We start from the raw sequence: 17,169 nt of genomic DNA, 5'->3' as shown, positions 1-17,169 counted from the left end.
ACATACATACATCAAGTTAAATGATAGAAAAGAAACACTATATATAAACATAGAATAAAAAATATAGCAGTGACATGAACAGTACAGCATCAGGCATTGTGCAGTGAAGATGTGCAGTACAATACATTGACATACTTTTAGTAAAAAAATAGAAAAGGTATATTATAAATAAACATAAAATAAAATAAACAATATAGCAGTAACATGAACAGTACAGCATCAAAGTGTGTAATGAATGTGTACAGTACAATAAAATCAATAATATTAAAAAATATATATGTTTCTTATAATTTATAACAAGTAAAGGAAGGCCTTTTCCTTTTCCTTTTCCAACAGGACTTTACCACTGAGCACAAAGCAAGGTCTATAAAAATGTGGCTTAATGAGTTTGGTGTAAAGAAACTCCAGTGCAATCCAAATACTCATTAACTCAACAGGTTCAATGCAAAAACACTGATTCATTTATTCATTTATCGTCTGTTGTACCACCACTTTATCCTGGTATTTCTGATGCATTTGGCGAAAGCTAGGAAACACAGTGGGCAGGTTGCCAGTCCAGAAAATTACAGATTAGACACACACACAAGCTAACAATAATTATGTATAATCATAATTAAGAATAATAATAATAAATAATAAATAAATATTTATTTATAAATAATAAATAATAATAATAATTAAAATAATTAAAAACCCAAAACTTTTCTCAGTTATTGTTCTTTATGTTTACAAGTGCTTTATTCTGGTTATTCTTTTACTCACACCTAGGGATAAATAAGAGCAGACAATCCACCTTTTGCACGTGTTTGGAAGTTAGGAGGAATTTAAAGTACCTGATAAAAAACACTTCCAGACAGGCTGAACATGTACATCCGCATGTACATTTTCAGCATTTAGCAGACGCTTTTATCCAAAGCGACTTACAGTTGTGACAGTATACAGTCTAAGCAATTGAGGGTTAAGGACCTTGCTCAAGGGCCCAACAGTTGCAACCTGGCAGAGGTGAGGCTTGAACCGGCAACCTTCTGATTACTAGTCCAGTACCTTAACCACTAGGCTACAGTAAAACTCCACAAAAACAGTGACTGAAAACACAGATCTAACCCAGTATTCACAACTTAGACGTCAGTCTGTCTAAATTCCTATTAAATCCGAACAGTTCGGCATGGCATATGTGTAAAGGTCAGCCTGGGTGCTTGTACTACATTTCCCAGAAGACTGTCGGCCGCGCATGCGCACTCGAGTCTCGCCAGGTCAAAGGAGAAGGATGATGTCAACTTTCATTCGGCTGGGTTTAATGCTGAGACACACCGGGCGGATTTCCATAACCAGCCAAACAATGCGCACGGTGCAGGCAGCATGAATCAACACACGAGGTAAATCCTGATATACAGGAGCTGGTTATTTCATGTATGTGCTTTTGTAAATAGAATGCATGTTTTTGTAGCATTATTGGTTAGGTTTACTTGTGTGATTGGATGTATCGGTGCTGTGTGTGTGTGTTGGATCGTGCTGTAGAATCAGGGACGGGCTGTGGTGGTTATGAACTGGGGATTGAATCGCGTTTTCCTGTTGCGAAAGCTGTCAAGGAGTCGATTCACCTAAAACCTGTAATGACCTGCTCCGACTTACTTTATTTATTAGGGCAGCTTACTAAACTCCTCACCGTCCCGTAAGCGCTCCGTGTGCAAGCGAGTGACTTAAGTTAAGTTTTTTATTAATTATTTAAAAAACGAGGCACGTCTTTTATATAACGATTCATTTCACCTGGTTAATGATGTACCATTGTACTCCATACTTGCCTCATGAGTACTAAAGCAATACAGTACAAGAGCACAGAGTACACAGAGCGCTGAGTCTGTATGTCACCAAACAGGAGATATTATCCGGATAGATCAGGGAAGAAGGATGAACTGGAACGCCCCAGGCAGGCAGATGAACTGAATAACAACAAAACAACAACATACTTTGAACAGCTGGTCTACATTAGCAGGTTATGTTGGTTAGCTTTCTGTTTTCTATACATATTTAAATGAACTGGTTGCCTTGTTATGAACGTGTGCACATGCGCAGTACAGAAAGTCATTTTCTTCATTCACTTGTGTGAAAGGTTTCATACTGACCAGGGTCGAAGCGGGTCTAAGACACACAGAAACACTGTAAACAAGGCAGGGAATCTTTCACAGGGTATTACTTACCTACTTGGGAAATTTATAGCAGTCAGACAACTTTTTAAGTGTTCTTGTGATGACATTTTAATCACTTTTATATCAGGACAAGTTTAAGGACCAGGTCCAATCAACTTAACATATATTTATTTAATTATTAGCATTTTAACGTCATGTTTTACACACTTTGTTTACATTACTCGTTACACAAGATTCATCAGTTCACAAGTCATGGACAATTTTGTATCTTCAGTTCACCTCACTTGCATGTCTTTGGACTGTGGGAGGAAACCGGAGCTCCCGGAGGAAACCCACGCAGACACGGGGAGAACATGCTAACTCTCAACAGAAAGGACCCAGACCACCCCACCTGGGGATCGAACCCAGGACCTTCTTGCTGTGAGGCGACAGTGCTACCCACCGAGCCGCCCAATTTAACATATAATAATTATAAATAGGCATACATTTTGTACGTAACATAACATTCAACAAATAAACAATCAGTAACTGAGTTATGTTACATTTACATTTTTGGCATTTAGCAGACACTCTTATCCAGAGCGACTTACAGAAGTGCTTTCATAGTAAACATTTAGTAAAACAGTAGTAAACATTTAGTAAACAGTGTTTTTTCCCACTTCAAGAAATGAATAATAGTGTTAGTAAGTAAGTACAAGTCAGCTTAAGTGCTTGGTAAAGAGGTGGGTTTTTAATCTTTTTTTAAAGACAGTTATGTTCCCCAAGATAGTCAATAAAAACGTAAAATTGTACCAGGGGTGTCTAAACCTTTGCAGGAAAACAAACTGCATTTTAAAAGTACAATTTAGCATTTTAACCTCAACCTGATTGAGCACCTTTTAAACTAAAACAAGGCCTCTTATCAAACATCAGTGCTTTTCCATCAGAAAGGACACAAAGTCTTTCAGACACACTCAAAAATATTGTAGAAAGTCTTCCAAGAGGAGTGGGAACTGCTCATTGTAGGTGTAAAAGCATTTTTCTCAAGAAAGTTGCTATCATTGATGTTTATGGTTATTCATCTACAGTTATATGTGTTATTTAAGGCTCTTGATTTGGTTGTCGGTCCCAAACTCTAACGGTGTGAACTTTTGCCTGTCCTAAAACAGCATACATGTGGTTTAAAATTAACTCAATAAAGTGTTTAAATGTAGCTAAAGAAACACTACATTGAGCAGAATGAACACATACTTCTCAGAGTTGAGAAGAACAGCTTGGTGATGGATGACTTGGCTTTATCTGAAGTGTACTTCTGCATCCTGCTAGTATAATCTGTTCTTTCAAAAAAATTCTCAAATCAGCTCTCACTCAGACATTAATCAATGTCAGATAAACTGAGAATGGAAGGAAAGTTATGTGATTGGATGACTGATGTGTTGAACCAAAAAAGGCTGCACGATATAATTTGTTAATAATTATAATGATGTTGACCTCAGCACTATGGGTATTGTAACTAGGGATGCACTGAAAAATAATTAAAAGCAAAACAAAAACGTTGTTAGTGTTTGATTTTATTTGACTTGTTTCCTGATCCTTATACTGTGCCAGTGCTGTAGTTTTGTATAATTATTGACACTAAGGATCTTCCATTTTAATGCTGATACTCTTGTAAACCTTGTCATTACATCATCTGTCATTTCTCATAACAGAAGCTCATTGAGGGTTAATTCAGTTACTTTCTCTTATCAGTACTGAGTGAGCCATTACTCAGAGCTCGGATATTTGTTGTCTACAGATAATAGATAATAGAATTGGTGCATCTGTACAATGATATGATCAGATATTTTGATAAATTGAGACAGTATTTTAAGAAGGGATGTTGTTAATCGGTTAGCTGGTTAATCATTGTTAAGTCATTGTTCGAACAATGCTGTTGGCTGAAATTGTCATTACGGTTTATTTTCAACAGCTGATGCTTGATTCCAATTGAGAGCGGAGTCTGTACAGAAAAAAGTGCAGATTTGAAAACCACACCGACCCATCCTCATTGAGCTTGCATAGATCTACATAGAAAATGTTTTTATGCATTAATGTTATTTAAAATATGGATGTTGGAACTATTAAGAATTAAAAAGACAAACAGAAGCTGATATGTTTCAGAATGGGGTCCATCTCTGCACATTTGGATCTGTGTAGATTGTTATGTTATAAACTACACTAATGCTGTCAGGAAGATTTATTTTGTTTCATTAGGATTTTTAACGTCATGTTTTACACTTTGGTTACATTCATGACAGGAAACGGTAGTTACTCATTACACAAGGTTCATCAGTTTACAAGGTTATATCGAACACAGTCATGGACAATTTAGTATCTTCAGTTTACCTTACTTGCATGTCTTTGGACTGTGAGAGGAAACCGGAGCACCCGGAGTAAACCCACGCAGACACGGGGAGAACATGCAAACTCCACACAGAAAGGACCCAGACCGCCCCACCTGGGGATTGAACCCAAGACCTCTTTGCTGTGAGGCGACAGTGCTACCCACATAGCCCTGCTGCCCTGTCAGGAAGAACTATAATATACTGACTGTATTCTAATTACAATGATCATATTAGCCCCTTTGTTGAATTGTTTTATGCTGTTTTTGCATCCATGAAGAACAAAGACTTATTACTGAGTTCATATGAAACTTGGTGATATGTTTTATATTTTACTTTATTAACCATAGACAGACGATGGGCGATTATTGGTTAAAAGAAATTGCATCCTTAATTTTAGGGTATTTAATCTACTTCATGATCACTAGTTTCAGTGTAAAGCATTCTACAATGAAGTGGATATGTGTAAATTGTGTTTACATAGGAAAGTGATGCGAACACATAAAATCCTTAACGATCGCTTAAATCAAACAGGGTTGAATAAATATGAAAATAACCTTTTGTTTTCCTCTCACGTCCTCTCATAGCTCTAGCTTTAGAGTTTAGCTCCAGTTTAGCAGTGTTTAGTCCTGGTGTAGGAGTATGCAAACACTGATGATAAAATAATGTAGCGTCAGGTGACCTGGCTCTGAAATACACTCCTAGCATTAAGTGAGCCAAAGCTTTTAGTTGAAAACAGGCGAGTGTACAAGATTTATTTTACTATGTCACAGCAAGGATTTACCACTGTGTTTTTATCTGTTGTGTAGCAACATGCACACACTAAGTCATTAATAGTTGTAATTTAAAGAATGTTATTTGGAAGTGATCTTTGAACTTTGGACAGATTACACACTTGCATATTGTTGTTATTTTTTAAAGATATTTTTGTAGAAAAAACTCATTCATTCATTCAGCTGAATGCCTATTTAGCAATTTCTTATGAATTTCTAATAAGTAATGTTTCACAATGAGCTTTGCTCACTCAGCCATGTGGGAGAAGTCGCTTTTTTCTGCTTTGAATTCTTCTGCCTGTTTTGCTTTCACATGAATACCCCGCCTTCTGAATCATTCGGCCACAATGTGCTTGCTGGGGTGTAATGGGCATTTCCATGGCGTCCTCTGAGGTGTAGCCCATCATGATTACACAGCTCCCAGCCTGGTGGTCCTGCTAACTCCTACTTCTGCGGTTACTCAGAACGGTGCTAGTGGGAGGCTGTACCAGATCCTCGCTTCATGCCAGCAGTCACCCCCCTCCCCTGAGGCTTTATCTGCAAGAACGCTGTGTTTGTGAGAAGGCGGCATTCCTGGAGTGCTACAAAAGCCAAATACTGGAGACCTCTAATTAGGCAAAGGAAAGACATGATAACATCATGCACAGAGAGGACTTGAGAAGGGTTTGTAGATATGTTTGAAGACGCTGTGGGATGTGGGCGGCATGGAATATTTGACACTATCCAAATATGACAACTGATAAATCAAAAAAAGTTTTAAATTAACTAATGTTTAAAATGTTTGACTATAAACTTAAATCTGCAAGTAATTAAAAAAAAAGTTGCCTGCTTTTGACCACAGCACACATTTCCACTGCCTTTTGGTCTATTTAAGATGACCCTTGGCTCAGGAAACTCAGCGATGGTTCTCTGGTAGTCTGGGCTTTATCTGGGTCACTTAAGGAGACTTTCTCCAAAGCCACTCCAGTGGTTTTTTGGTGGTATGCTTTGGAACATTGCCTTGTTGAAGATTTTTGGACTGCTACAGAGATGGTTGTCCATGCAACAGGTTCTTCCATTACTCTACAGGACTTTTGGATCTCTATTAGAGACACTTTGGTTCTTTCTTACCTCCCTAACCGTGACTCTGCTTGCTCGGATGCCCAACTAAACTGAAAGGCCAGCTCTAGGAACTTTCAAGATTGTGTTGTGCTTCTTCTATTTCAGAATTATGTAGGTCACTGTGGTCCTTGGAACTCTTAAAGCTTTAGGTATTGTTTTATATCCTTGCCCTGATCTATATCTTGATCAGTCTAATTGCAGATATTTACAGTTCCTTGGACTTTACTGCATTGGAAATTGTGGGTCTGTATAGACACAGGTGTGTGCATTTCCAGATTATGTCCAGTCAGTTCAATTTGCATGTGAACTTCACCATGTTTTTACTTGATATAATCTGTGAATAATTGTAGATTGATGGGTAATATTGACCATCGTATCCATTTACATACACTACACAGTAAAATATCAGGTCCCAAATGCCAAAGATTGGCTAGTGTCACTTTGGTGGGGAAGACGAAAAAGCCACATGTGTACTTGTGTGTGGTATTGTTGAAACTTTGAATTCAAAAACACCTAATGATGGAGCAAACAAAGTACTATTGCATCTTTTATGAGCCATGTGGAGTCTATTATGATTTTATTTTGTCCCTGATTGGGAAGCTATGGGTAGATTTTATTTGCCTATTATACAGTATCTAAAGTTTCTGAAATGACTGCCCAGATTGTGGACATGATGAAACTTTGACAATGATAATCTCTGGATTGATTGCTCCTACTATAGTCATATTTACAGATTTATGCTAATATTAAATTTTCAGAAGTGGGAACAGGTGCTCCTGTGGATAGACAATGTTACTGTCGAGCCTTGTGATAAGACTGGCTATGTAGCATGGGAGTCTGCCATGTTTGTGGTTGCAAGCAGTGAACATGGAAGAGGAGTAAAGGGCCATTGCTTTCTGTTTTATCATGCTCTCTGGATATGTCTGAGTTCTCTAAACAATAATGTATTGACCAGTGTACAGACAAGCCCGCTAGAATCGCAGTAATAAGTCATTCTGATTCATTTCCTAAAGGGTGCATGTCAAGGTATAGTCGAATGAAGGCATTGATTTCAGCTTTAAGAGAGTCATTGTATAAATTGGTTAATTGATCTCCTGTGTGATCAGTGCTGGTCAAGCCCCTGAAGTCAGCATGTCTTTATTAATAGTAAGAGCGCAATAATCTGCACCTACTGAGGTATTGGGCAAAATACTGGACCCGGCTGATGCACTGCACTCACTGCAGAGATTCCTTTGCTGCTGTCTGAGTGTAATTAAATACACCCATTGGAACACAGACTGCTCCCTGTTTGATGTTTGTTTAACTGAGTAGGAAATTAGTAGTAATTCAGTTTTTGGGAAGAAACCCTGAGCCGTGTTCACACTACCCACAACAGCGTAGTGTCATTATGTGTAACGTTTATACTCTCACTGCTAACAGACGTCTGATTTACAGGGCCTCCATTCAGCCAGTGTTTACACTCGGTAACCACATAGCAGTCTCAGGCTTTTTTAATCTGACTCTAATTCAGTTTTCTAACTAAACTATATATTTTGCAAAAGTATAGGCCATATGTGTATCATGTGCCCCTTTAAATATATCCTACCCATGTGTGTGGGTACAGGTGAAAGCTTGTGGGCACTGTGTATGCGTAATTGGTCTATTTAATTAGTCAGGTGTTGAGTTACGCCGGGCTTTGCCGAGCTGTTATTGCTTCAGTATCTCATGTTTGCAAATGAGGTGAGAGGCGAAAGCCACAAAGCTGCAGAGACTGATAATTGTTTCCGCTACCGATGGGGCGGTCCTGTCAAAGCTGGGACACACTCCACCAACCGGCATATCCCACCTCCTGAGCCCACTCAAATTCACTGGGATTAATGGGTAGGAAGAACTAATTATTATGCTTTTGTGATGATGTCATTTAAATAAAATGATGATCATACACTATATGGCCAGAAGAATGAGCACACTACTTAATTATTAGGTTAACTTTATTTAACTATTAACTATTAACTTCAGGTGTTACAGCTACACCCAGTACTAACAGATGTATGCAATTATGAAAGGTAATCTGGTAGATGTAGTGTTTGACCTGCACCTTTCTGATCACTAGGCCAGTACCATTTTGGTTACTTTTGATTTAGGCTAATGTTTTCGTAGTTGTGTGAAAAGTGTATGAACCTTGCCCCCTGGTTAACTCTGCCATCACGCATTATTACAATTTTACACTTCCAGGATGGGATAATAATCCTTTGGTTTAGAGCTTGTGAGAGATCGTGGCATGGTAATGTGCTGCAGTGGGGTGGGGGGCAAAGAGCTCTTTGGGTTCTGCCAAGCCTTGTGAGATCGGGTCCCACCCAACTGGTCAGGACAATGGGTCTGTGTGACCGTTTGAATGTCCTTTTCTCTGACTGGTGTGGTTCACTTGGAGCAGACAATGGCCTCATTTAGCATCATTTATTTTCAGAGGCCCTGCTTGTCACCAGATGGGACCTGTTTACCCTATCCAGCGGTGCCCCCTCATCTGACATTGGGATTCTGATATGTTTGTGATGTATAGGCTCTGTTGTTTCCAGAGTTCAAGGGATTGTACAAGCTTGCCTGCTTATTATAGCTGTCAGATAATGTTCTGTTTTTGTTTTTCTCCCTGGCTGTGGCATTAGGATGATCACGTACATGGTCTGGTGGCTGTAATTACTTCTCATCCCGGCCTCCCTTCGTCTTTTATTTTCTTCTAGTCCTTTGTCATCTGTTTTAGCTGGCACATCATAGCTTCTAATTCTAGATAGCATCTCTACACACAAATTCAGGCTCATTTATATTGACTAACTTAATTTACAGGCAACAGAATGCTTAAGATCATTTTAAAAGATTCCTGGATTTTTAGTTCAGCAGTCATGTTTCCTGAATGCTGCCTTATCCAGCTTAAGAGCTTTATAAGATGTAGGGATGGGCATGATGATTGAAATATCCGGATATCCAAACTTGTTTTAGTGTTTGTTTAATTAATCCGGTATTAAATATGGGATATTTAAGTTTCAGTGTAGGTGGAGCAGCCCAAAACCTTAGATGAGGTCAATACAATAACTACTTGCACAAGGTTTAATAGGATCAAGGTTTAAGTTGTTTGCTTTTACACTGTCAATTTTAGATGTAGTAATCTTTAAGATATCATTTTAAATATTAGATTTTTACTATGTATGGTGTAACAAAATGGCCTTCTAGACCATACAAAACCAAAACAGAAGTTACAGAAAACCTTTAAGTATTTTTAATGTTGTGTGTTACTACATTCATATTTATGGCATTTAGAAGAACCCTTTGTCTTAAGTGCTAGCAATTGAGGGTTTAATGGCCTTGCTCAAGGCCCCAACAGTGGCAACTTGGTGGTGGTAGTGGTGGGACTTGAATCAGCAATCTTCTAATTACTAGTCCAGTACCTTAATCATTGAGCTAATTCTGCCCTAACTGCCCACCTCTTGTAGTAATAAAATGATGCATCATCCCTGGAATGCTTCAGACAAAATGTAAGTCTTCAAGTCAGTTTACCTGTATCCATAAAGCGAATGTAAGAGTCGTTATGTTACAAAAAATTTGGTAGTCAATGCCATAAAATTATTAATGGTACCAGTTTAAATCAACAGCAAAAACAGAAACACCATTAAAACAGTTTATTTGAACATTATGAACATTGATTGGCCGGTGCAATTACGACCTCTGCTGGCTGATTGATGGTGCCTGCACAGAGATGAGAAAAGAGTGCTCTCAGGGTGTGGCTCTCCATACACAGCGCTGAGCTGCACTGCACTCCTCAAAGTGCAGGTGATAAAATGCATACGGCATGCTGCCCATGCTGTCGGAGGGGGCGTGGGTTCGCTTTGTTCTCCTCAATCAGAGCAGAGATCAGCATTGGTGGAGAGGAAGTTTGACACAATTGGATGCGCTAAAAAGAGAGAAAAAAGGGAGAAAATGCACAAAGAAAAAAAAAATATATATATTTGTATTTGTAAACTGTATTAACAAAGCTTTATTTATTCTGTAAATATGACTAAACAGAACAAAGACCAACTCAGAGTATTTTACAGTTAACAGAACTACTTTAATAATTAAATCATTAAATGTGGTTCCAGATGAGACTCATAAGCATTGATGTCACTAATTTAATGTATCCCAAATTGCAAAATGTCATTCTAAATAGTGTGCCAAGTAAAAATGCCACCAACTGTGTTTGCAACATTTCTGTTTCAAAATGTGCCAGCATTTTAACAGACCACAAAATGAACTTGTAGATTTTTCCAAGATTTTTTTCTAGAGTGCCATTTGAGTGACCCTCTGAAGCACCCCCGATGAAGAATAAACCATAAACAACTGTGGTAGCTCTTAGTGTCTTGGCACTAAAGTAAAAGGTTTGGAGAAGTAATAACTCTGTTTCTCAGTTCTTTTATAAAACATGGTCTTTGTCCTTAGAGGCCCCTTGACCTTGCTTATTCCTCTCGGGTCAAGGAGCAGCTCATTGTCTGCTTGTGTAAACTTTCATAAATAATAAAGGCTTTCTTTTTTTCTGTGCTGAAAGGGGGGGTTTCTAGTGTGTGACTGGTTGGCATGGGTTTTTACTAACAAAGTATTATCACAATATATTTAAACAAATTTTTAATTTCCCAGACAAGAAAACTGGATCAGAACTGAAATTCTTCCCAGATTCATTCCTGCCAGATGTTTTATCTGGGAAGGAGTTTGTCAGAGTATGAGTAGGTTCAGAGAACTTTTAAAACTCTTATGGATCTTAGAACTGTTTGTTCATGCCTCTGGGGAGGTATGGATAGTAAGGGTGTAGTTAAATGGGGTTCTTTGGAATGCATTTTTATATTCTCTATAGTTCTCAGAATTCCCTGGCTTTGTAGCAAGATAAATATTTTAGTTAGCATTAGATCAGATCTCACACCCTGAAGAAGTTTCATTTATATTGTTCAGAATGTTCAATTTATCACAGTTAAGGCTGCCATACACCTCCCTCCTCACTGGCTTTCAAAGCTTTGACTGTCGTACGAGCATGCTTTTAAGCTTGTTTAACATTTTACCTAATAATATCTAATAAGCTAATGTGTATTATTTCTTTATTGATTTATTTGAATGTGTTCTGTTTTTAAGTCAAAGCAATTGCACAATTTCTTAAAACATCAGGGCTTAGAAACTGATTGCCAAAAATGCAGATCGACAACAGATTGGCCGCTTCTTTTATCAATGTAATTAGCAGAAGTTAGCAGGTTGCTATTACCTGATTGTAGTCTTTGTCAAGGTTTTGGACTATTATTTAAAATTTCTACATTTAATAGATTTAATACCTACTTGATGGGGAACAAACTTAAACGTCATTTTTCAGCAAATGCCTTTGCTAAATGTTACAAGTCAAAGTCAAAGTGAACTTTATTGTCATTCAGACTATACAGCTGAACGAGATTGTGTTTCTCAAGCTCCAATGTGCAGAATATGAAACAAAAAAAGAGCATATACAAGACAAAATATACATTAAGTTTAAAAAAAGATATACAGTACATTAAGTAAAAAAACCCAATATTGCACAGACATTGTAAACAGACATAAAATACACGTTAAGTAAAGTAAAAAATATATACACACTAATTAAGAAATATTGCACATAATTTGCAGTGGTGAGGTACCGGTGTAATAAATAAATAAAATGCCTAGTGTTAAACACTTAAGTTATTGCACAGAATATAATGGAAGAGTAGCAGCATGATGTAGGTATTTAAATCTTAATAAATAAACGTGTTTAGAAAGTCCGTAAGTGTGAGCAGGTTACCTTTTCAAGAGGCAATTTAGCAAGCTAAGCTATCAACCATTGTAAACAACAACTGGACTTACACATTCTACACATTTAATTCAGACTTCTGACTAATTGAGAATCATGTCAATATTTTGAATAATTAGTATAATTGGATATAATAATGTTGTATTCTTTCTCAGACAGTACAAGGCATTAGCATACATTTTATCATTTTAGTTCAACTGTGTTTCAACTTGAAGCACTGGGGGCGGCACGGTGGCTAAGTGGGTAGCACTGTCGCCTCACAGCAAAGAGGTCCTGGGTTCGATCCCCAGGTGGGGCGGTCCGGGTCCTTTCTGTGTGGAGTTTGCATGTTCTCCCCGTGTCTGCGTGGGTTTACTCCGGATGCTCCGGTTTTCTCCCACAGTCCAAAGACATGCAAGTGAGGTGAATTGGAGATACTAAATTGTCCAGGACTGTGTTTGATATAACCTTGTGATGAATCTTGTGTAATGAGTAACTACCGTTCCTGTCATGAATGTAACCAAAGTGTAAAACATGAAGTTAAAATCCTAATAAACAAACAAATTTGAAGCACTGGCCCTTCAAAAGTCAACATTTGTGTTCTTAATAGTTGTAGACAGGAATTTGGGGCCCTGTGTTCACCTGTGTGTTTTAGGACCAAAAACACCAGGAATCTCAAAGAAACAGCAGATTATTAGACTGGGTCTGTGGTTTTAAAGGCTGACAATCAACTCTGCGGTTGTTCTGAGAAATACAATTGTAGGGGAAAAAAACTGCAGTAAGGTGGGTGAATGTTGTCTTTTTACACGTCTGGCTGATCAGACAAAACAAGGCACTGGGCAAATAAAAACAAAAGCCTTTTATTTTTTTCATTGTACCAGTGCAGTACAGGGTATGTGATGGGTTTTGACACAGTCTGTCAAAAAGCATAACAGTGCTAAAAATAGGCTAAGGTAAGCAAAAACATGTATGTATGTGTTGAGAAGACAGACCTTCAAGTTGGAAAGCAGCTGATGAAGCATTTCTGTTAAAAATTGACTCCACAAATGGGTGTAGAATCTGTACAAAAGACCACTGGCTATCTCTTTTTAAAGGTACCACTTATCCCAGGTATTCCACATGCTGTTATTTTCTAAGATGTATTTAGTGTGAGGATTTGTTCAGATGTTCTAGCCAATTCTTTTCTGTACGTGTAAATAGCACTTGCTGTTCAGATTACTTTTGGCAGACAGCTGCATTCCAATGCTGTGTTAGACCTGCCAGACAAATCTCTGTGCAAGACCTTCAATTAAGTCTTAGCAATGAATGAGTTGTTTGATTCCATCATCACCAAGCGTCCTGCTGGCGAACACATCATACTCATTCAGCATGCTTGCTGTGCTTGGGTTTTTCCACTGTCTTGTGATACACAGCTTTTTGTCCCTGTGTTTTGTTACCAATGTCATGACTGCATGGCGCCTGGCCTGAGAAATGCAGCCAGAGGGTGTATGATGCCTTAATGGACCAGGTGTCAAGAGCCTATGTGATTCAACGCTCCAAAGCTTTTGGTTGAAATTTGAGTTTAGTGCCTTAAGCGCAATGCTCGTAAGCTTACAATTGTAAGACTGTAGGACACAATCACATGTGATTAGTCTTTTTTCTAGTCATAGGGAAGTTTATGTAATAGGATTGATATATAAGTTTTTTTTATGTGTCTGAAAAAAGTTAGTGGCCATAGTGGTAGTGTCCGAATATTTGCATCCTAAAGCCAGTGAGAAAATGTTGATAGAAAATAGTGTTCCCAAGGAGTGTGGTGAAAAACGTATAGTCTTGATCCCTCCAGTTTAAACTTCGACTTTGCCAAGTTGGTTGTGGTTGGCAGAAAGGTGCTTTACAGATGAAGGAAACTGTTACTGTCTTTACTCTGAAAGCCATCCTGGAAGTCTGTAAGGCTGTGTAAAGAAGGAAGCCTCCTTCTTTAAATATATTGGTCTTACTAAATTCCAAGTTCACACTACACGACTTTCAAAGTCGTCAGGTCGCTGTACAGTTCACACTACACAACTGGATCTCTTGTAATCGGGAGTCTTTCAAGTCGGTGTGGCTTTCACACTACACGACTGATCGGCGATAGGGGGTATCACACTACACGATCTATCACCAACTGGAATTGCAAAAAGAAGTGACGAAAGGTTTAATGATACCACGTCCAAAAATGCACGTCAACAAGTAGCGAGCGATCAAAGTTTGTGTGCTGATGTGCAGCCAAAAGCAAAGAGAAAAAAGAAATGAATCTGAGTGGATTTGGCTACGTGACCAGCAGGGATTGTTTGTTCTATAGTGAGTTGGAGGTTAATAAATATTTTTTGCAATGCAACGTTGGTGTTTTGTAGAGAACAATAAGGTCAGAAATACTGTAAAACTTGTGTGTGTGCCGATGTATTCTGATATAAACTACTGTATATTATGCCCCTGTCCCATTTTTTTACAACTCCTCCCCTGCGTTTCCCCTCATCTTGCGTTCTCATTGGTTGTTCGACATAGCACTCATTGCCAGTTGTGAGACTCAGATCCAGATATTTGACAAGCTAGAAATCTTCTTTTGGTCGCCGAGCGCTCAGATCGAGTTGTCGAGTAGTTCACACATTGCGATTGAGAGTCGAGTTTTGAACGCCAGAGCCAGCAAATCTAGCGCCGACCAGTTGGCAAGCGAAAATTAGGGCAAAAATCGTGTAGTGTGAACTAGGCATAAAGCTTCTACACATATCTTTAACTTAAGAAATTGGTTTGTCCAATGCATGCTATTTTAGGTAGCCCAGTCATTGAATATAATGGTTTCTCATGGTTTATGTTTCAAAAGGCCAAGATATAGTCATCTAGGCTCTAGTTTTAATACAAATAAATTTTTTTAGTGCAAGTTTAGGTACACAGCTAAGTATTTTAGCATTTCCCAAATCACTGTAGCCAATGTTCTTTTTTATTTCTCCTTCTTTACATTGCTAGGCTTGCAAATAATCACTGAAAAGGTGCTACATGACTGATCTCTGATCAGTTTATGCTGGAAAATATTAATCTTAGCAATATAAAGACTTAGCAATTAATCGCTCGCTGGAAGAACTGAGTTGCTGAACCATTTGTGCTAAACCAGTCGTCTAGTCGACATTCAACGAGAAGCTTGATCACCTGCCTAAAATTTGTCTGCAACCGGAAAATCTGGCTTAAAATTGCGTAGTGCGCACCAGGCATAAAAGGTGCACTTCAGGGCTTGGTTTTGTAAACCTGATTTTCAGGTGATTGTTGACTAACCTTATACCAGAGCAAGTCTTAACTGAGTGGTTGCTGAAAACAAATGAGTGATGCCTTTTTGTAAGTGCAGGGACAAAGTTCAGCTGCCAGGAGAAATCTGTAAAGAAATATTGAAAGTCCTAAATTCCTGCAGTTTAAAAATGCAGACCCACTTTTGAAGAATACGCAATATTTTAACTTTCATTTTACTAGTTGTTGGGGTGAACAGGGAATCCAGGTGCTTGTTTACTTTGAAAAGCAGGCTTTGAGGGTCAAAGAGCTGGTGTAAAAATCATTATCTTCCATAGAAGTGAAAATATAACTTAGGTGTCCTTGAATAGATTGCTCCTGCTGTGCTAATCTTTCAAATGTTCCCTCAAACAAGTGCACGATTAAAATAAAGAATGTTAGGTCAGGTATAAATAAAACCCTGTTTTTTAGTCAATAGTCATCTAGGCCGCTCAGGTGGCACAGCGCTAAAAACACACGCTGGGACCAGAGCTGGGATCTCAAATACATCGTATCGAATTTCAGCTCTGCCTTCTGGCTAAGGCTGAGCGGCCACATGAACAACGATTGGCCTGTTGTTCAGAAACGGGCGGGACTAAGCCGGGTGGGGTCTCTCTCCCATGAATGGTGCAATTACTGGTGCTGGCTGATTGATGGCGTCTGCACAGAGATGAGAAAAGAGTGCTCTCAGGGTGTGTCTCTCTGTACACAACACTGAGATGCACTGTATACGGCATGCTGCCCACGTGTCAGAGGGAGAAAAAGGGGAGAAAATGCATAAACAGAATATATATATATATATATATATATATATATATAGTAGTATCATCTGAATTTCACACACCAAAGATCTGGTATCGATGCATTGCCTTTGGCTTGGAAAAAAGATGTTAAATAGAAATTACAAAGTTTAAAAATGCTTGATGTGAAGTTTCCTTTTAACTAAATATAGCCGACTTTGACATTGTGCAGTTTCTGATATAACAAATCAGATTCCAATCCAATCAGTTCCACAATGAAATTGAAGCAGTTCCAGATGTCTTTATAAAACTCAACATGGCTGGAATTTAGACAGAATCTGATGTCATTTCACCATAGAGTCCAAACAAAGATAACAAATCCATCTATCAGACCAAGCAAGTCTTTTAAATCATCTGTTAGAAAGTGTCCTGCTTCAACTAGAAGTGTACATGACCGTCATGCTTTTTCTTAGTTACTGTCAAACATGATTAAAGTCGTATGCATGATTATCAAAGATGTTTGTACAGATCTGACGTGAACATTCATGCTGATAAATTACCTGTTTTTCCACTTCTTTCTGTCTGACTTTTGGGTAATTGTTTTACTCTTCTTTCTCAAATTGGTTTTCTAGACAAATCTATTGTTTCACCAATTTCTAGTTCACCAACCAGTTGTAGCCTACACGATTCTAGCCACACTACACAATTTTTGCCCTGATTTTCGCTCGCCGACTGGTTGCCGCTAGATGTGGCAGCTCAGGAGCAACTTGGCGTTCGCTCGGCGATCTAAACTCGGCTCTCAATCACTATGTGTGAACTACTCAACGACTCGATCCGAGTGGCTCGCCGAACGCTCGGCGACTGAGGAGAGATATCTAGCATGTTGAATATCTGGATCAGTCGGTTGCGACTGGCAATGAGTGTGGTGAGGGGGATAATATAGTTTCTATCAGAATACATCGGCACACACACAAGCTTTACAATATT

At 38.5% G+C, this 17,169-nt stretch overlaps 1 protein-coding gene across 1 annotated transcript in view; it reads left to right on the top strand.

The window, feature by feature from the left end:
- Window positions 1-1,293: 1,293 nt before the first annotated feature.
- Window positions 1,294-17,169, top strand: part of daam1b (dishevelled associated activator of morphogenesis 1b) — a 110,599-nt gene continuing 94,723 nt past the window's right edge. Inside the window, exon 1 of the mRNA XM_063002229.1 lies at window positions 1,294-1,376. The gene's annotated coding sequence lies outside the window, so the exon portion shown is untranslated. The remainder of the gene's footprint in view (window positions 1,377-17,169) is intronic.

This window comes from Trichomycterus rosablanca, chromosome 9 (assembly GCF_030014385.1).
Source record: "Trichomycterus rosablanca isolate fTriRos1 chromosome 9, fTriRos1.hap1, whole genome shotgun sequence".
In the NCBI taxonomy this organism is placed as follows: domain Eukaryota; kingdom Metazoa; phylum Chordata; class Actinopteri; order Siluriformes; family Trichomycteridae; genus Trichomycterus; species Trichomycterus rosablanca.
Note: the sequence above shows the minus strand (reverse complement) of the source record. Positions and strands in the feature narration are given on the sequence as shown.